The 20,878-nt window shown below is 37.4% G+C and overlaps 1 long non-coding RNA gene across 3 annotated transcripts in view; it reads right to left on the reverse strand.

Moving 5' to 3' along the window:
- The window catches only part of LOC128077190 (uncharacterized), a 382,865-nt gene that overhangs the window by 169,668 nt on the left and 192,319 nt on the right, over positions 1-20,878 (reverse strand). Inside the window, exon 1 of one of the 3 annotated variants that reach the window (XR_008204873.1) lies at positions 6,316-6,594. The exons of the other annotated variants lie outside the window; for them this stretch is intronic. This is a non-coding gene — a long non-coding RNA (uncharacterized LOC128077190). Of the gene's footprint in view, positions 1-6,315; positions 6,595-20,878 lie in introns of those variants that run through there. 3 annotated transcript variants of the gene reach the window in all.

The raw sequence follows: 20,878 nt of genomic DNA on the forward strand, positions 1-20,878 counted from the left end.
AATTCTTTGATTAGTCTTTTTAGAGTAGGCTGTTTATTCCTGAGGTTATGAAAATGGCCAGCCTGTAAATAGTGGACCAAATTCTAGCAATATGATTATACATACAAGATGTAAGACTGACAGATGAAACTATTACGTTATCATTTTTTTCTCTTCCATTTTTCACACTAGCCAAGTACATTAAGTGACAAAACCTTCAAGGCCAGCCTACAGAACTTAGGATCCCAGAGACATTAGTAACAGCTAGTAATGACCCTTTTCTTTCTCCTGTCATGAAACAGAGAGGTACTGCAAATAATTTTCAAAATTCATATATTGAAAGAACAGAGCTTCCTGTATCCTTCAGTACCCTTGTTAACTACTTCTTGAAGACATAATATTCAATTTTTGAGATAACATATTATTTCCTCTGGCACTTAAAGCAAATTTCTACTTATATGAACTAAGATAACTTGATGCTGTGGAACTCAATGTTTCTAATGATTTTATATTGTACAATTTGCAGGTTTCTATAATTTGCAGCTCAAGTTACTGTATAAATCCTACACTAAAGGACAACTGAAAAACTACTCTGCTGGTCCTTGTGTGTAGAAACTTGTTATTGATTTATTGAAGTACAGAGCAAGTGTGTTACTACACCTACTTGCCACACATTTGTAATATCTCAGCATCAGCTAAATAACAATATGCAACACTAAAAACTTGAATCACTTCAGGTTAAATTGTATTCAAATGAGAATATCATAGGATATAATCTATTTAACTAATGTATTAAGTTGGAAATCTTAGACAAATTGCCTTCTTTTACTTTACCTTTAACACCCACTCAGCATTTCACTGGTGATAAGGCTAAACGCTTTGTCAAAGTTAAGAAAGACTAGAAAAATGGATGCCTCCAGTAAAATAATTCAGAGCTCTTGCATGTATACACCTAACCAAAGTGATTAGCTACACAACAGCATGCTATTTTGTCACAAATTCCACAACATTTTCTCAGGTTTCAGAATAGTACTTGAAATGCAAGAATTACAGTGCCTACTAAGATGCTCTTTAATCATAGGTGTTTTTCTTATTTTCTTATCAGTACAGCACTTAATCTGTGTGAAGCACCAATCTCCTTACTGTGTTTTTGAAGTAAATATAGGCACAATCACTTCTATTTCACAGCTGTTGACTTAAGGTACTAAAAGATTGGTACTAGAATTAGAAGTTTCCATTGCATTTGCACGTCCATATTAGATGGTTAATTTTGGAAATAGTGAGCAGTGATTAACAGTACGTAAGACTTCATACATTTAAAATTCAGCTGCAGGTGACTTCTGCCATGAGAAATCTTTGGTGCTGAAAGCTACAGCACACAGGATTGAGTTAGAACTTAGAAAAAGGGGAACACAGAGTTATTGACCCCATGTCAGTCAGAGGTGAGCCAGTGAGGTACTGGCACAGGCTGCCTAGAGAAGTTGTGGATACCCCATCCCTGAAGGCATTCAAGGCCAGGTTGGATGGAGTTCTGGATGATCTGGTCAGTGTGGCAATCCTGCCCATGGCAGAGGGGATGGAACTAGATCTATGGAACTATGATTCTCAGACTGATTCTATGATTTAATGATTCAGTAATTTGATGTCGATTATCTGCGGAGCGAGATATGCAGCACCATTAAGACACCATGTGTCAGAGATGAATCCAGGAAGATCTAAAGAGAGTTTTAATTTAGTTAATTATTTTATTTTAATTCCTATTTTTCTGAACGTTAATTTCAGAGATGGTTTGTTTCTGCCACTGCTCTGGTCAGGAGCAGGCTCAGCAGAATGCTATCAGGTGAAGTATCAGCTGTGGCTCATTTGCTCCAAACAGATGAGGTGACAAAGGATTGAACAGATCAGAGATATTCTCTTCATCTGAACTGATTGGATATGAAATAAATAAGTTTCACAGGGACACTCTCTAAACACTTGCAAGAACCTGTGCCTGAAGGCAGGGACACAGCAATCACCATTTTCACTCACAGCTCAGTTCACTGCATTTTGATAAGGTGAGACAGTGTCTCTTGCATTGTTTCGGATTCCCAGCGCATTTGGGAGATAGTTTGTAATTCATTCAGCAAAATATTAACTAGACAGCAAGAAAATGCCAGGGATCTCTCTATAGAGGTCTGGAAATCAGCTCAGTTAGCAGGAAGAAGGAGACAAAAACAGCCATAAAAGGGTGCCTTGGTGCATGCTATCTTTGGTGAATTGAATGTTCCATTAGATTAAAAGGCATTCAAGTGCCCACATCCTTAAAAAACATTACAGTAGTCAGGAATTTGTGTATTAATCTCATTAACCTGAGCACGCTCTGTTGCACAAGAACAGTTTTAGTTCTATGTCTCTTTAGGGTTTCACCTATGCTCTGGGAACACACTGCTGCCCAAGTCCTTTGACTGTGACTCATCTGCCAGATTCTGTGGAGAGGAGGAGGCAGAAGAAATACTGCAACTCCTTTAGGGTGAAGCGTCATTGCAGGACAAGACATGCTGAGCTTTCTTGTGTCATAAACAAGCTGCTGGGAGGATATACAAAATTTCAGTGTTGGCAGCTTTGCACTCACAGTAGAACATTATCCTTCTGCACCAAAATACAAGTGTGCATTGGCCAAACAACAGAAAATTTACAGCTTCTTCAATTTGTTTTTAAATACAGCTTGACAAATTTAATCAAAGACCACATACTAACAAAATAATTTATGGAAAAATCCTTTAAATGCCCTGGATTTACTAAGTCTATGAGTGACATAAATCAAATATATGGCAAAAAAGAGGCATTGTGTTTGAGTGCAAGATTTTGCACCATGTTTTACCAGATAGCTAAAATGGTGTTAGCTATTGTACCATCTGATATTAATTGTTATATAATGATTTTTAGATACACAACTCCATCTCCAGCATTTTAGTTCATAGCTACCATTGTTAGACAGATACTATTGCTCTTACCTTCACAAAAATCTCAAATATATAGTATGATAATACACTGGTATAACTACCCATCACACTGATCTACGTGCTGAAGTGAGGACTCCATGAAATGCTAGACACTATGCCTGGACACTGTAAAGTATTACACTTCTTTGTTTCTTTTTTCTTGAAAATGTAGCAGAAAATTTTTGAAGTGGAAATTACACACACTAAGCAAACATCTAATATAAAAAGAATTGATGAGCATACAGTGGTAAGAACACAGTGAAAGAGAACAAAAACAAGTAGGAAATGTCACAGCAAGTTGATCTTAACTTTGGTGGATTGGAGAGGAGGATGCCATCTATTTGACTCTATGCATAGCTGGCTTTGCCCCTGCAATACAGTCCAATTGCTTTCAAACAGACTCTGATAATCAAACAGCTGAACCTTTTCAGCCTTGTAAACCATTCTTGCAGTCATACAGCACCAAAATGCTGCATCAACTCAGAGCTCTATCTTTTATTGCCAGAAATGTGGTGAAGATATGAACAGGATACAGAACAGCCTCTATGTACGCTTTTGAGTACTTCAATCCAGAGAAGCTCCCAAGTTGGTAGTTAAAAGAGATCCTCACCTGAAGTACTTTTTTAGATAGTGCAATATCTGCTGAGTGAAAATCAGATTTCACCCCAAACACAAGTCTTCTGCCAATTGCACAATTCCTCTTTCCTGCTTAATTTCCTCTGGAAACACAAATTCTGAGATCCTCCAGAAGCAACCCTGTGTCCCTGTAAGTTGTCCTTTGGTGCTTTCTAAATTAGGCAGCAAATACACATCCTAATTTGCACATAAAGGATCTGTGGCAAAAAATCATATTTCTTCCATGTAATTGGTTTTCTTTTAATCCTGACCTTAATGTATATCATCCTTGATGAACTGCTTCAAATAGGCTTTGAACTTGGATTTTTTTAAAACGTTAAATAATGAAAAAATGCCATCTTATTTTACTGCTTACATCAAGATTCAGAGAGATGAAGAACAGTGACAGCATAGCTGTTCACCCATAACCCTGGGACAGCAGGTAAACTGACAGTGTGTAATTACTAAGAGGTGATATTAAGTTAAAACATATAGCTAAAGTAATGCTATTGCATATGCATCCCTTGGTTTTCAAGGCAGTGTTTAAAATAAAAAACCTTCACTGAGACAGAAAAACTGCTATAGTTATATCATAGCACACTGAGTTGCAAACCTTTTAATGAAAGACATAATTCTTCTGCTGTCTGCATCATACTATATTCTCATGCAAAACACTTTAATGCATCGTGTAAATTATCTAAGACTTTCTTAGTATGTATTACATTTCTTAATCATAGATATTGGGTGTAAAAAAAAGAGAATTATGTGACATGCTGCAAAACAAATTGCTTGGTGTTAGCATATACTAGCTGGGTCTATATCTGAAAAATGCATGCATAGAAGGGTTGGAATTTTTTAAACATGCAGTATTTGCTTCTGGGTGTATATGTTATCAACAAAGCAAGATGACTAATCTGAAGTGATGGCAGTCTGATTTTCAGCCAATATCATCAGTTTAAAACCAGATCTAGATTAAGAGTTTGGATGATGTATTTATTCTGAATTTTAGAATAAGCTCCATATCTGGAAGAGGATGTATACAAATAAACCAAATGATTTCATCTACTTTTTCCATTCAAATACATTTAGTTTAGCCATAAAGTGGTTTTAAAAGCAAATCTCATTTTCAGCAATGAAACACTTTTGTTGCCAAGTTAGTAGACAGGTTTGTGTTGCTAGTTTCTCAGCAGCTAAACACTATCAGAGCTCACATGGTGGACAGTATCACCACCTTGTCACCTGTGGGTAGTTCATTGACTTCCCTTTTGAAAGTAACGTCTGATAAGACACACTATTTAATTTTCTGCCAATATTGACTGACATATTGGAAGTAATGCTTATTTATATTACGTTCATATTGAGTAACATGGAGTGCTACCCAGTGGGTGAAAGTTAGCATGTTCTATATTATTTATTTCATAAAATTCTATTCCAACAGATATGTATGGGGCACCTATTCTGAATGCAGTAATTTATTCCTGTGAGAAGCATATGTGCAGGACTGTCAAACAGAACAGAATTTGTGAAGGCTAAACTCATATGGCCTTTGGAAAAACATAAATACATATTCCAGTTGAGAGCACAGAAGAATAGAACCCCTCGAGACTGGTAGCATTTGACATGGACCTCTGGGAATAAGACATAGATGAATGCAGACGCACTAGGGTAACTATAGTCCAACATTTAAAGATTGATTGATTGCAATCATCATTTTTAACCACTGCAGGTATGTTGTCCTGTGTTTAAGCTCTCAGCTCTCTGCAGACCAACTTTAATGTTGGTTTTATATGCATTCTTTGCAGCTAACTTACAAATACTGGTGCAGATTCTGAGAGGTGATGAATACCTGAAGCTTTTAACACATCCATAATATTATTTCAGAGATGTTCTTCAAATCTCACTGGTTTTTGAATTATGTATATTCACAATTTGGGGCAGAGGTGGGGAAATGACAGCGACAGTTATACCAAACTATGCCCGATTCCTTTCAGTAGGCAAAACCATAATAGCAAAGTGAATAATAATATCAAATACACGGCATTACCAATCATAGGCAAGCATGAAAGTATTTATATGCAATGAATTAACAAAACAAATCCAGGAGTGCTGAAATGCACATTTATATAAAAAATAAACCCCTCTATTTTAATTAACATAGATCTTAAAAATTATTCACGTTCTCAGTGAAATATAAATAGAAGTAATGTAAAATAAACAATATCAAAAGAGCATCCAATTTTTAACAGAATACAAAAGGTCTAACAGGAATTGCTTTCATATCTTTTGTTGGTTTTTTTATTCATACTCTGGATGAATCACAGGCTGATGTTTGTGGCGGTTATTCATGACATGTCTGGTGATGTTATGACCTTCCCTCTTTTATTGGTTTATTTGATGTTTGTGGTATTTTATATAATTGATTTATGCCTGGTGATATGTTTGGGTGCTTTCTAGTAATATACAATAGTGATTGTATGTCTGTAAGTGATGTTACATATTGCTGTTTGTGAGCTTCCTTGGCCAGGCCACCACTGTAAATAAAAGTTGTTCTCAATAGATTTTTATGTGGTTAAAGATTTTGACTGCTTGAGCGACTGATTGATTGACCAGAAAACACTTGCTAGCAGGACAGTGGGGTATCATGGAAAAATGTGTCATTTATATTCCTAAAGCAGAATAAATACAATTATCAATCTTTTAAAATAAAATAAGGTATCAAAGCTGTAAAGAGTTGGCTTACCTTTCTCCTTAGTAGTCCTGATGTGTGTAGGTGCCCACTCCTTTTCATAGCCTCCTTCCTCTGACTTACAGTACTGTTGCAGCATATGGCTTATTAGTCTTTTATTGAAAATCCTTTCAGAATGTATACTAGAATTGTCTTTTTCCAAGCTTCTCTTCTCTTCTCTTCTTTTCTTTTCTTTTCTTTTCTTTTCTTTTCTTTTCTTTTCTTTTCTTTTCTTTTCTTTTCTTTTCTTTTCTTTTCTTTTCTTTTCTTTTCTTTTCTTTGCTTTTCTTTGCTTTGCTTTGCTTTGCTTTGCTTTTGCTTTTGCTTTTCTTTTTCTTTCTTTTCACTCTTATCCCATTGTTTTCTTTTCTGTTCCCATTTTTTTTCAGATGTTTTTTCCTATATTCTTTCCTATGTTCCCTTCTTTTCCTTTTTCTTTTTTCCTTCCTTTTCCTTTCTTTTCCTTCTTTCCTTTTTCTTTCTTATGTGTTCTGTCGTGTTTCTAAGACAGAAAAAAATCATAGGAATGAATAATCCAGCTCCTACAGTGATGGTTTTTCAAAGACAAAATTCAAATTCCTTCTGTCATATGCTGACTGCAAAATGTGCTCAAATTGATTTAAGAAAAAAAAAATGGCCCATGCTTTGAACTTCTTTAGAACAACCTCTAGAAATTATAATGACTATACAGCACACACACAAACTATTTTGCACTGTCCGGAAAAAGACTGCCAGTTTTTGGTTCATTATGTTCCACGAACTTGTGTTAATGAACACATGCAATTTCTATCCAGATGTACAAGAGTTCACAGAGGATGACAAATAGCACAGATCTCTCTTGGTTACACACCAACCTGTTACAGTATCTCTGTTATAAACTCTCATTTCATTAGCATTTCCTGAGTCTGATTAACAGATGTTTGCAGGTCTTGGACCAGATACTATTTGATTCTATTTAAAGTCAAGACACTGTTTCAATTTCTCAACAAAAAAGAAATGCTTGCCATAGTGCATTCTTTGGCTCTCTGACTAAACAAAAGCTCAGCACAGGCTACAGGTAAAGATTAGCACAAGCTTCAGCTTTTCAAGGAAAAAAAAAAAAAAAAAAAGGAACTGAGGGATCTTTTGTCTGACCCAAGACAGAAACCCAATGAGACCAAAGCACAGTATGTTAAAGTAAAGCCATTTAACAGCAACTGCTTTTCTCTATTCCAGGCATGTTGGGTCATGTTAAACACCACAGCAAAGTGATGAAATATACTATTAGCAAAACAGACTGTTGTTCACCCTCTCATTTCAGTTGACAAAATGAATAAAACCATTCATTTTTTTCTTGCCAAATTGGTTCTCATTATGTTGAATGAGTTTGGTACAGTCACAGCACTAGAAAGGGATCATGGCTTCCCTCTTCTGTAGCAGCACGCACTTGGACAAGATCTGCCACAACATGTGGCTGTGAATTTTGTGTACACAGTCTGGTCACCAAGGATCCCTATATAATGCAGGAGAGAAGAAAAGAAGTTCAAAACTCAGAGACTTTCCAAAACTCAATTTCAACATACATGGACAGAGGATAGTGATGGAGGTATGAAATATACACGGAGTAGAGTTGAGCACAGTCATTTGACAAGAACCTGGGAAACCAGCATGGCTTCCACTTTATCTAGCAGAAACAGCAAGTGGCTTGAGCTTAGGGTCTCACAGATCTCAAGAGATGTGACTGGATTTTACTTCAGTTATGAAACAGCAAAAGAAACAAAAGAGTGAAAACTAGTGGGTTTCTTGTTTAAGGATCAGAAGGAGAAAACACACATAACTGAATTCATAAGGAATCTTAGAGTACATGTGACGTTAGAAGATTATAACCAGTTAAGAATGTAACAAGAAAATTGATGAAGAATTAATCTTCAGAAACTTTGCATCTCACAAAATTTATCTGCAAATACCACAGGAGATTGTCCCTGCAAAGGCAGGAGCTGGGCTAAGCTCATTGGCCTTCCTTTGTGTTTATCTTCCCTTTTTCTTTACAAATAACAACATAATAAGTAAGAAAGTCCCTGAAAGCAGCATTCCAGCCCTTACAGGAAATTATGGGAAGGAGAACAGGCAAGAGGGACTGAATAATGCACCATGAACTACTCAACATTCAATGACCTGAATTAGCAAACAGAGCATCCTTAAGAGTAATGCCCTGCAAAAACTATTTCTGTATACTGTACATCCTTAAAGGTAGACACAGCAGTGGACAATTCTAACTAGCCAATATAACACCATAAGCTCTAGAAGGACCACTTTCTGTAAGGATTCACATAATGTAAACTTCTGGCACTCTTATAAGCAGAAAGCAAAATAAAACCCCCAAAATGTCCCATCTTTGATCTGGAGAATATATATATTTAAGAGCTGAGAAGTGAACATAGAGTTACCATGCCAGATTGGATCAATTATCCTTCAATCTGAGCATTCTGCCTTCACCAGTGGCCGAGGTTAGGTGCTTCAAAGAAAACAGCTGGCTAATTACAATGTCCTACATGGCAAAAAGGGATGAGAGGACTGTTTCTTATCCCTGTGATCAGCTAACACCCTGCAGTATGAATTTGATGGCCCCACCTAGTACATAAAATTAGAAATGATATTATTGGTCATAAAATTAAGAAGTCCTTTAAGAAATCCCATTACAGTATTTAACTCTTTGACCTCTATAGGTTAACTACTATTCATGCTTTGAAATGAACTACTGAATGTTTATTTTTAAAATTATACAGTAAATTTCTTAAAGTCATTAAGGCTGATAATGGAAACACATAGTCTGTGACACCAAAAATGACACTTTGAGTTTCTGAACCCAGAATTCTGAGAAAATATTTGGCTTTGTTTAAAAAAATACAACAACAAAAAAAAAACAAACAGCTTTTCGTGAGAAGTTACTTAAGTAAAGAAGCTACTTAGGTAAGTAAATATGAAAACAGAGCTGTAATTAATTTCATGGGTAAATGATGAATTGATAGGCTTTGATCTAACTGATGTTCGCTTACCTTGAAAGGGTGCTTATTCCCACATAAACAAAACTTCTTTCTCTTGTTGCCCTTCCTTTATTTTTAGTGAGTATATTTCAGGCATTGAAGGCACTCAGGTAAGAGACCTCTGAGAGGGCTGCAGAGAAGGCATAGGACACCTTGTGCAGGTTCTGCTGGGCTGCTGTGCCCACTGCCACCCTGCCCTGCAGTACCCAGGGAAGCTTATTCCCAGGTCTTTCTGGTTCAAACAATTATGCAACATCAGCATTGATTTTGGAATACAAACAAATGTCCACTGAGAGAAACTACCAGTGACTGCAGGGTTTTTGCTGAAGATCTAAATCTGAATCAGAGCTATCCTGAATATTTCTTAATAAGCTTTTTTTTTTTTTTTTTAACCAGAAAAGAAAATATGAGGAGAGAAGGAATAACACATCTTTAATTAGAAAAATTCAAATCAGCTCTTAATTTAATTCACCATACCAGCAGCCATGATTAGATCTGCATCATGATATATCTCCAATACTATCAATTTTCATAAATGCAAACTTTCCTGAATATGGTTCTGATGTATCCTGACATTTTAAAATATGTCCTATTGTCCTTTTCTGTGCAGCAGACCAAGCACAGAGTGTTCAGTCCTATATCACTGTCACAGTGGTATTAGACCAGATGGCTGCTTCCTCGCAGAATCAGGAATTAGAGATAATTTATGCTGTTCGCTGTTATTAGAATGTAAAAATATAAAGAGTTTGCAGCACGCATACATGAAAAGCTGCGCAGATCCATCAGTGACACCCTGGTGAAAAGGCATTCACAGTGTTACTGCACTCTTAAAGGTAAAGTCTTATTTGGTGAAGCTGTGAACCCCTGCAAAGCCAATTGAGTTCTCTGCAGAGCATACAGCACAGGGGACTCTCTGACCTAGGTTACAGTGCTGCTTTGGTAGGGGAAAAAGACACTGCATTAAAAAAAAAGGATAAGAACTGCTTCCTTTTTCTTTAATTTTAAAATAAATTTACCACCTGATCATTCTTATTAATATTTGCGACGCTTACTTCTGTGCCATTAATAATAAAGTTAAAAATGGATTTTTTTTCCATCCAGTCTGTTAATCAGTGCAGGAGAACACTTCTCAACAAGCCTTCTACTAAAGGACTCAGTAGGTGCATCTTATTAGAATAAGAGTTAGAGGAATTTGCTCCTGTGCCAGTGAGGTCAGTGAGCTTAGCGTAGCAGGGCATCACTGCATGCTGCAAATATACTTAATCTACCTGTTCGTAAGGGCTGCAGTGTGTATTCAGAATGCTGAAGAGAACGGTTGCCAGCCAACTCCTTTATTGAGCCTAAGCTCATTACAACTAAGAATCTTATGTTTGTCTTTCAAACATCTGAATCATTCAATAAAATAAACATTATTAAAGCAACTAGTTCATTCAGAGGGGCTTCTCAACCAGTATTAACAATTCCCAAAACGAGGGAGAGAAACAAAAGGGAATAGAACCTGCTCAGCTTGTCCATCGTGCTGCAATAAATCACATAAGAACATAAGTAAAAGGGAAGTTAGAACAACAAAATGTCAACCATTGCATGCAGGTAGCAACACTTTGTTGCTTTATCTTTTCAGTTATGAAGTTGAGCACAGTAGTCTCTATGCATGATGTCAAATTTGCAGTCTAATGACAAAAACTCTCTCATCAGTATTTATGAATATTACAACAGGAGAAAATTTACTGGCATTCACTGACATGACACACCTACTGTACATGATCTTGGAAACAGTACATCACTGGGAGGATGATTTGGTTTACTTTAAATTAATTTAAAAATTATACTAAGAAACACTGCAAGGGACAGATTTGCTTCCAGCTCTCTGTGAGCATGTAAGTTGTATTTACAGCATCCAATGAAAGCATTGTGACTTTGAATGACTGACTAGCACCTCATGAAAGTCGTTAGTTTTGTATCAAGAAAAATATTTGTAATATAACGTGTTCTTAAACTGATCAGGACAGCAGGAAGCAGCTAAGCGGATCACTTATCCTCGTGTTTGCAATTCAACCTATGTTGTGACAGCATACAAAAAAATTAGATAATCTGTAGTTTTCTATCAGTGTTACATACTTTGAGGTAATCCTGTAACTACTTGGTGTAACTGAAAAGTGAGAAGACTGGGCTGCCAAATAAAGTAGAAAAAGAAGGATTACTTGAGTGCATAATGAATTACTAGCTGAATGGTAGGACCAGATCACAAAGATTGATCAGATTTTTGTTTCCTGACCAGTCTTGTTCACTGAATTTTTCTTGATTCCCTCAGAATCACAGTACTAGTTTTATTCAAAGAAAGTCTTTCAGAATGGAAGATAGTTGTTATTCAGGAGCAGTAACTCGCATAATATGAGATGGCATTTCTTTCCAGCTCTTGCTGCTCCGCTGGCTCTAATAGCAACCTGGAGCTCAATTTCCTCCTCAAGAACATTGCATTTCAAGTGGAATGTCAATTATTAAAATGCAGTGTCCCGTGTCTTACTTTTCACTAGATGAATTCATTTGCAAATTTGTTAATTTATGTAAATGATCCTTAACCTGTAACTCCCTGGCACGTATTTCTCAGTGCCACTTTTCAGTTCAGAAATATATCCAGAGAATATGGATCCAACAGCACGTATGTCATTTACTTCATGTCACTATTAAAAACAAAACAAAACAGAGCACCAAGATTTAATTTCAGTACAACCTCTTTTTATCAGTAAGCACAGTTTTATCGGGAAGCACAGTATTAGCAGAAGACTTTTGTAGAAGACAATCTGAAAATTCCATGATTTAATTATCTGATGTTTAGCATCCAGTTCTTCACAAGGTCATGGTACATCTAAAGGGCCAAATCACAGCTTCCCCAATATTTGATCACTTCTAAAATTCAGACTTGGCATCTGAGACTCTTCTCTGCATGCCAGAAATCAATGAAGACAGGCAAAACAAACTGCACAGCTTTTTGGTTCCCAGGGAATCGCCTTCAGGTGATTAGTGGTCCAGCCACATCTCATTCTTTTCCTGATGATTTGAGCATGGATGTCACTCAGTTTCTGGTTTTATCATGCATATGCACACTGTGCACCTCTAAGTGCTCATTCCACTCCAAGTGATCTCAGGAAATTCAGACTCCTCCTTTCTTAAAAATGAAGGAGCAGCTAGAAAAACTGAGCTCATCTCCCTGCTGCCTACCCAAATCTCCCCAATGGCCTCAGATACTAGTATGGCTTCAAACCTTCCAGTGAAGCTGGTCCAAATTGGGGTTTTTAACCAAAGCTGGAAAAAGGCAATTTCTGTGTTATTGTTACTGTTCAGTAACTTCTCACAGTTCAAATAAAATGATCCAAATTCCCTGTGGTGTAATTGCAGGCACAACTCCATTGATTTCAGTGAACTGTGAACGGCAAAAAGGACTGATGCCCAAGTCTCCTCCTGACCAACTAGCTATGGCTTGTTTTCTCTTGATTATTATCAGATTTACATGTCCTTATTTAGCTGCCCCTACAAGGGATAGGTGAACAAGTCTCCATTTCACAGCCAGAGATCAGTCCTAGCCAGCATGGAGGTGCCACGATTAGTACTCAACTCTGAGTCTGGACCACAGAGCACACACCCTTTGTGGTGTCCTGCCTGCTGTCAGACCTGGGATGCCTGCAGAGGGCCTTCAACGTACCCCCAGGTTTTCCTTCCCTGGGGTGTAAGGGTGTGTGAGAGGGATGAGGTGCAGCAGCTGGCAAGCTAACTTGTGTCAGGTCAGCTCCAATGTGTTCTGCTGGAGCTGCAGCAGTCTCACGTCTCAATGTTTAGATTGGCTTTAAAAGCTGCAAAGCAAAGAAATGTTTGGCTGCTTTATCCCTGTTTCAGTATTCAGATTGCAAAGAGAAAATCTCAAATGGCTGCTTGCTGTGTTCTACACACATTTCAGTGCAAAACCTGCACCTCCAGTATCACTCGCTCATGCTGCTGTGAGGTCTCAGGTACTTGATTTCATTTCCGCAAGGATAGCAGCAGGGAAGATTAAATAAAGTAGTTGGGATTTTTGAATTAAAAAGTCTATTGCTGTAATTTGTTGCAGCAGTTATCTGCAAAAATCCCAGTACCTGCAATTCAAAGTAACCTTTATGCTAATGCTTCGTCTTCTCCACAAAGGAAACACTACACAGGGCAATGTCTCTTTAAATCTACCCTGAAGATATTCCTTCTGGCCCAGAAGATGCCAGAATGACTTGATGATTTATTTATGTGGAGCTTGGCAGACCATAGTCCAGATTGTGGCTGAGGCTGAATTTTATGAGCATTCCCCCTAGTGAGTATATTTAAAAATTAAAAAAAAATTAAAAAAAAAAAAGAAGGTCTTTATAGGGCTTGGCATGAAATTCAAGCAAACATTATCAGGAAGAAGAATGACTGAGAAAAGAGTTTTAGGAGAGAATATAAATATTAATTTATTACTAATATCTTTTTTTTTAGAGAATTGGAATTTTGTCTTGATCTTTAAAATATTTGAAAAGTGAAGGAGGCATTTCTCATCCCAGCAGAGGCTAATATTTATTCTGAATTTTTCAGCAATATATAACTGCATTTTGTACTGAGAATGGGCATTTTCATCCACAGAAAGATGGATTTCTCATTGTCATTCCTGACCATACAAGAGGCATGTTGGTGCAATGATGTAAGAAAGCAATTTTCTCCCCTATTTTATTGATTTATAGTATTTTAGTAAAGTGATAAAAACTTAATGCTAGAGATAAAAAGGAGACCCATCTGATGTAGAGGCAGCAGAAAAGTATAGAGAATGAGGAAGATCCAGCATTAATACTTGTCTGCCATGTTTTCTCAGGTCTCTCCTGCACCATTACTAAGTTATGGAACTGCATCTAAACTCTTTGGCTAAGGTACTGTTCAGTGCTTGACTCCCTCATCCAAAGCACAACTTGATGCAGAACTTTGGCTTTTTGAAGCATGTGCACAAACAGGCATAGGCAAATCCTAACAGCCAGAGCAAGGGCAAACATCAGCAGCCCTGACTCCCTCAGCCTGGGAGGCACTGTGCTGGGCAGACAGGTTCAGAGGGCACTTGTGCCTACTGGGCATTAGCAAGCAGCAAGCAAGAATGTGACACCACAGCATTTCAGCTGCTTTACACTAATTCCTTCTCCTGTGGCCTCTCAGTGGAGCATTACAGAGCTCTGTGCTAAGTTCACATTCCTGCCTCCTGCTGCAGGGAAGTTTCTGAAGTAGATGCACCCAGAGGCAGAAACTGCTGTCCTTTGGGGAATCTTTAGTTGGGATACTTCCCATGCTTTTAGCTCAGCATAGAGGCTCTGGCCAGACTCTTGAAAGGGGATAGTTTTCATGCCCAACCTCCTTTCCCGACATTAAAAAGCAAGATCTTTCAAGTTCAGATTAAAAAAAAAGAAGGAAGTTTGGTACCGATTTGTAGAAAGGCCAAAACACAGTGGAAATAAATTCAGATGAATTATGCACTGTTCCTGAGTGTTGCATACAAATACATAGGTGTGATGTCAGTAAGTGAAAGCTGGAGCACACTAGGAAGTTGTGCTCTCTTTCATCCACAGTGGCACTCCACACCTTTCTCCAGACTAAATAAGGAATGTTCCTAAAGGCCTAAGTGAAACAAAAGGTATCCAGGACATTCACAGTGTTATTAATGACTCAAGAACAACAGGAAAAATAATCTCAGTAGCTACATCCATACTTCATTTTTTTGTCTTTGTTTGTTTTGTACATTTGAGAATATCTCACATTACAAATACAGCATCAAAGCTACCAAGGAGAAGGGCATTTTACAGCCAAGTACCAAACTAACCTTAAGTTGAACTGATCAAGGGAAGTACTTGTTTGCCCTAGGAAGGAACTAACAGATATCAACTAAGCTGTATACAGCACAGATACCTTCTGGAGTGGGACTCCCATGGGAAACAACAGTATTGAAGCTCCTAGAAGGAAAATGTTTATTAGATCTTATCCCTGCTAATGCAACAAAAGCACAGCTGTATTTCTAACAGAAGTTATTTCTAAAGTATATGCTTAAAGTGGAGGGAGCCCGTCTATTGCTGAAATAATTTCAGAGGACTGAAAATTACTTTGAAACTTATGATTAAAAAGGCACTGCATGGAATACACATAGGTGGTAATGCTGCTAGTGAAGCAGATACAAAACCAAAGGAAATGGAAATAGCCTCTTCCACTCTGTAGACTAAACTGCCCAGACCCTTACCTTTGGAGAACTGCACACAGCCACAGAAACAAGGTGAGGAAGAATGAGAACAGAAACAGCATTAATTTAACTTCAGCTTCACTATTTTACCTCATTCTGATATAGATAGAAAATAGTCCTCGCACTTGATTCAATTTTGTGTTTTTAATGACACGTCAAAAGCTCAGTCAGAGCTTATTGTATTTATATTTTTAATTAGTTTAGTAAGAAGCTGGGCTGCTTATATTTGATTTTTTTAATTAACTGTGAAAATTTCTGCATGGGATGACATGGTTCACATTGATATGTGTGCCTGTTATGTTGGGTTTGCAGTGTGATATATTGGAGATAGAAAAAGTGTCACAGGGAAAGCATTCTAAATAGTACTGCACAGATTTCTGAAGCACTAATGGAAGCTGGTTATGTATTATGTAATTAATTCTTTATATTCTAAGAGGCAATTTAGGCAATATTAAAGAAAATAAGATCAAGTCATGTCCCTACATTTTTATTTTTGTGTCACACTGTTAATTTGTAAACTTGGCTGGTTATGCAAAAAAGTCACATTCAGTCATCTCAGCTGACTTGCAGTCTCTGCCCATAACATCTCCACAGCACTGACTGCTCCTGGCTGTCTTCTGATTGCTACACTACATCTCAGCCTTCTTGAAATTCTTTCACATCTTTCACTGTGTATACTGTAGCAACCAAACTTGTGGCTTTCTTGCTCAATATTCAAAACTGATAAGAGTGGGAGTGAAATGAGCATGCTCAATTCATTTCCTAAGACCCGAAAAAGCAACTGGGTGGGAAGGAATTCCATTCACTCCAACGTTAACCAAGATTGAAGCGAGAGTTAAAAAATAGAACCACATTTGTTCACACAGGCAAATTTAACTTCTCTTTCTGTATTCAGTTTTCTGCTGGTAACATCAAAAATAGGAGTTGCTTATAGAAAGCATTACATTGCTTTGCCAGGTCCCTTTCCATGCACCCTGTTGAGATACCATCAGTGCTCTAACTCACTTGCAATTGTTACAAGATGGCAGAAGGGAAAAAATATCAAGCAATTTTGATTTGCACAGGTGACTTGGGCTAATTACACAGTTACCAAACAACAGCACAGGAGGATTAACACAGCTTACTCTTTAATTACCATCGCTTCCAGTGAAGTTACCATGTGGTTAACCATGTAATAACATGCATTATTTCACAGAAACTATGCAAGGCTTCATGTCAACAGACTATGCCGCACAAGCAGAGTAAATCATTGGCAAGCTGGAGAAGTCTGAGTGCTTCAAGGAGTGACATGAGTTTTACTAGATGGATGATTTTCAGGCTTTTATTAATAACCTCCGAGGTTTGGAGCAGAGCCATAACACTGCTGGAGGAGCTAAGAAAAAAGCTCTCAGGTCTTCCCAAGGAGCTCCCAAGTGCACAGACATTGCCTCTCATGGGTATATTTGTATCTCTTAAACAAGTCCCACTGCACAGGGCAGTGCAGAAAGCAGATCATTCTTGAGTTCCCTCAGAGCAAGCATTATACTCCGTCTGGCCTGCAAACAGACAGAATATGTAGGAAGGTTTTTTTTGTCCTCATCTTGTGCAGCTAGTAGGACTAGCCTTAGGCTATTTAAATAACCCATCCTACAAAATACAGACCTTGTACTCTGCCTAAAAATCCACTGCCTTGTGCTGCAGACAAGGACATGAATACAAAGTGCCAAAGAGAATGAGAGAGATTACTCAGCCAATCAAGGATGGACTGCAGAGGACTTGTAGTCCAGCACACTGAAGCTGCATTTTTACACATACTTGGACAAAGAAACCATTAAGAAGTACGAAATAAGGAGATATTGCTCTACAGTTAATGTAACGAAGAACAATGTTTTGATTAATGCCTTCCCATTAGTGTATGGACAAGCTAGATTGTGTCACAGGATTATGGGCTGAGTTGGCAACACAAAAGAAAAAATATGCTCAAAACTCCAGGAGCAACAATTACGGCTCATAGGTGACACCACTATAGACAGGTGAGAGAACATATTATGAACTGGAGCTGGCTAAATAATTGTTAATATTCAAATATTTGTAAATATTTATATTTGTAAATCAGTCTCCCTTCATGCACTGAGTAATGGTATGTTTGCTTGCTAAAAAAACGCAGGAATAACACACATTAACAAACTGAACCTTGAGTTTCAGATATTGAATGTCCTGTACCATCTGCTCACAGTCTGTGGGGAGGGAAGTTCCCTAAGTAATCTGACAAAATTGCAAACAACAATGAAATTTGTGAAAATCTCAACACAGTTGACAGCAATCTGCAAACTACAAAATACGACAGTGGAACACAAAAGAAGATTACAGATAAGATTATTGGGGATGTTTGACTGCCACAGCAAAGGACCCAACTTAATGACCCAAGAGGTCCCTAAGTATCAGATATCCCCATCATCCTGAATTATGGCTCGGCTCTGTATGCAACAGCACACAATGCTCCATTATAAAATGCTTCTCTTAATCTTCCACAACGAAGCATCTGCCAGAGCATCTAAAACAAATGGTTCTAAATCTCACCTGATTAGACTTAAATGCACCTACAACCTTCCTCCCCCTGTTTCCCTATTGCTGTTTAAGTCTGTGTACACTGCTGTCATTGCTGGAAAGATACAGTAATGCTTCATGATGCTCTCTTTCCCTTCCGATGCTGCCTGGCAGGAGCTTTCTTAGGCCTCAGCTCTTACCTACATCTGTGCTTACTGAAGTGAGACTTTAATTTGCTACACCACGCCAAGGTATTAATAGACAATTATTTATTGCAAATCTGAACCATTTATACTGTTTACTGGCTGACACAATGTAAAATTTTGATCCAAATGTTAATGTGTCCATGACATTGCATAATTCTGTTTCACGCCAAGATTTTTTCTTTTCTAAATGAATTGAACTTGCAGTATGAGGAGAGTTTTTAATGGATGAATGATTTACAGTCTCCAGTTTATAAGACTGCTTACTGGTACAATTAAGTGACAACAGACTGATTAAAACACCACAGAAAATTAGAAAAATTTAGGATTTTACTGGGAAGAAAATTAGAGGCAGAAAAATAGAATTAACTTGCCAAGTACTGAAAGAGTAACTGAATAAAGTTCATCATTTTAGGGCAATTATGTATTTTAGTGGGTATCTTTGAGGCCAAACAGTTTTATAAACATTCAGCTGAGTAAAGCAAAGATAAAAATTACCCATTCATAAAGAACTGTAAGAGCAGAAAAGTACTTCTAAGCCTCCAAATATCTGGTGAAATTACCTTTACAAATGTTTTATGAAGTGGGGGGGGGGGGGGGGGAAGAAGAGCTTCATACATAAGTAATTTTAATTGCACGGAACACTTAATTTCAAGTGTTTCCCTCCTCCAGTGTAAAAATTATGCCTATAATGCAATTTAGATATGAATTATTTTTTAATTGATACCTGTAGGAATCTTCAAAATACATATTTTTGAGTTCAAATAATATTTTTCCAGAGCATATTCTTCTTGACTTTCTCTACTGAACTGTTCTATTAAGTTAATCTTTTTCCATCTTTACAAGCAGAGAGATTGTTACGATAAAGTTATAAGGCATTTCTAATTAAATCTCACATAACTACATTCGAGTAGTAATATCCAGAACCTGTGGTCAACTCAACCTACAAAAGACATTTAAAGCCTTTGTAATATTTCAGCTTATATGTGCATAACTACACAGGAAGCCTCTCTAGCAGGTAGATTAAACATAATTTAGTACTAGAATATATTTGACAAAGAAGAACAATCATTACAACTTCATCCAGTCTAGAAAAGTATCCTTATTAAAATGTTCATCAGGAGTACAGGAAAGCGATGCTATTTTTTCCCCTTTGTTTTTATATATTTCAGATTTGGCAAGCACACAAAATGTCCCAGATATTTTGGCATACCAGAAACACCAGTAATAGCACTAGATGAGCACTGGCTTTATTTGCAATGCATCACAGCTTTATGGCTGTGACTCCACAGAAGCAAGGGCAGCACAAAGAGGTAGGAGGATGCATTTCCATACACTTGGAGCAAAACAAAAGTGGCTAGTATGACTTTGTACACAACATACAGGAAAACTGACACAGTACAGTTACAATATTCGTGAAATCAGTGGCAACAGGAGCACACCTCTAAGTCACAGACCAGTGCTGGAGTTTTTGGATATGGATTTTTTCTGGGACATTGATAAGGACTTTTTTTTTCCACCTGCAGTGTAAAGATCAGGCTGACAGCTGGCATTCTAGACAAAACACTGCAGTGAGACTGTTCAAACACGCGTTACCTCTTTGGAATTATTTATAGAAAACAATTACTCTGCAGCCTGTTAGAGAACTCTGTAAAATATGATGGCGATACTCAGAATCACAGAATCAGGAATGCAGGAACCAGCACGCAGCCAACTACTCCAGTGACAAAGGTAATGCCTTATTATTTTGAAGCTAAAAGATATGAACAACAAGCAGGATTTTGATTACACTTCATCTCTCCCCGTTCAACCAAAAGATCTGTCCCAAACAGTCCACATTACAACTATGATTTAAACATTTTCATTTTGTTTAACATGTATTCATATTGAGATGCCTTTCTGGGGTATCAAAATAGATGCTGTCGATTTGTGTTAATGACAGGATGCAATTTTTATTATTATTGTTCCGTAATGATGTTAAGCCATGTTTTGTTTATTACTCATAATACACAATGATAGAAGTCACCAAAATGGCTCTTTTGGAGATTTCCCATGCTAGGCTGCAAATGCGTATTAACAATAGTATAGATTCCTGTGTTATAGTTTCATAAAATGCATTTGCATAATATAAAATCATAATCCCCAAAGTGCGATAAAAAGCCTATGAAAAAATAGTTACTTCTCATCTACTACACAATGGTTAATTTTAATCTTCAGCCTCTCAGATGTAGGGATTGGTTATTTAGGACTTTTCTATACTGTGAAAGAGGCCTAACCCTTCCCACAGAATTAAGTCCTGTAGGATGAACCAATCAAACAAGGATCTTCTGTAAAACGGAGACTGTTTGCTACTAATTTGCATGCACACTTCATTTAATATACTTCCAGGCAGAGATGTTACTTCCAATATCATAACAGAAACTGAAATAAACAGGAAATGCTGGCAGGTCTGACTGCACAGCACTCGAGGGACCTATGCATGCAAAAACATGCAATGGCAGTAGAACAGAAATGAGCTCAGAGTAGGAGTCAGGAACAGTAGGAAGCCATCATTTGGG

This window comes from Tympanuchus pallidicinctus, unplaced genomic scaffold, assembly GCF_026119805.1.
Source record: "Tympanuchus pallidicinctus isolate F22 unplaced genomic scaffold, pur_lepc_1.0 scaffold15, whole genome shotgun sequence".
Taxonomy (NCBI): Eukaryota; Metazoa; Chordata; class Aves; order Galliformes; family Phasianidae; genus Tympanuchus; species Tympanuchus pallidicinctus.